The following is a 1,410-nucleotide window of genomic DNA, read 5'->3' as shown; positions in this document are numbered from 1 at the left end:
TCATATACTCGCCACCACGATCTGATCGAAGTGTCTTGATCGTCTTGCCAAGCTGGTTCTGCACTTCGTTTTTGAAAGCCTTGAACATTTCAAGTGTTTCAGACTTATGTCTCATCAAATAGACATAACCGTATCGACTGAAATCATCAGTGAACGTAACGAAATACAGATAACCTCCTCTAGTTGGACAGCTCATTGGCCCGCATACATCACTATGTATCAGATCCAATAACTCTGTCGCTCTCTGTCCTTTCCCCTTGAAAGGATGCTTTGTCATCTTGCCCATCAAACAAGACTCGCAAGATTCAAGAGACTTAAAGTCAAATGAATCCAGAAGACCTTCAAAATGAAGCTTCTGAATGCGCTTCTCGTTTATATGGCCTAGACGACAATGCCAGAGAAAGGTCGGGTTTATGTCGTTTGGCTTAAACCGTTTAGTACTCACGCTATAGATGGACGATGCTGAGTTCGAAGGCTGATCATTCAAGATGTATAAACCATTAACTAGATAATCATTACCATAGTAAATATCGTCTCGATAAATCATCAAATTCGAGTTCTCAATCACAAATCGAAAACCATCCAAATCCAGACAAGAAATAGAAATAATGTTTCTGCTAATCGCAGAAACATAGTAACAATTACTCAATTCTAAAACAAGTCCAGAAGGGAGATGCAAATCATAAACGCCAACACACAACGCAGCAACTCTTGCTCCATTTCCGACGCGTAGATCCACTTCTCCCTTAGCCAACATCCTACTTCTTCTTAGTCCCTGCACATTTCCACAAATGTGTGAGGCACTTCCGGTATCTAATACCCACGAAGATATAGTACAAATGTTAGCCTCTATAACGTGGATACCTGAGGCAGAAGCTTCACCAAGCTTCTTGTCATTCAGATCCTCCAAGTAAAGGTGACAATTACGCTTTCAGTGTCCAGACACTCTGCAGTAATGACAGTCACCCTTATCGGGCTTAGGCTTGGGCGTAGAGGCAACTTTTTCTTTTTTCGCCACCTTCCTTTTGGCTTTATTCCGCCGCTTGTTACTTGAGTTTTTCTCAACAGCAAGCACAATCTTGGGCACCACGATATCCTGCTCGGCCGATTTCAGCATCCCATGCAGTTCGGTTAAGCTTTTAGTCATCCCATGCATATGATACTGCATCACGAACTGATTATAGTCCTCAGACAATGACATAAGGATCAAGTCTGCAACCAAGTCAGCATCGAAGTTCACTCCCATACGCTCAAGTTCCTCAACATGAGCTCGCATGTTGAGGACGTGGGTGTTGACAGAGCTACCTCTCGGCATCTCCGTCTTCACCAGAGCTTTCAGCGTCTTGTACTTTTCAGTACGCGCTAGCTCCTCAAACATGGTCTTGAGCTGATTGATCATATCAAACACGA

Source organism: Tarenaya hassleriana, unplaced genomic scaffold (assembly GCF_000463585.1).
Source record: "Tarenaya hassleriana unplaced genomic scaffold, ASM46358v1 Cleome81, whole genome shotgun sequence".
Taxonomy (NCBI): Eukaryota; Viridiplantae; Streptophyta; class Magnoliopsida; order Brassicales; family Cleomaceae; genus Tarenaya; species Tarenaya hassleriana.
This window is presented reverse-complemented; position numbering follows the sequence as displayed.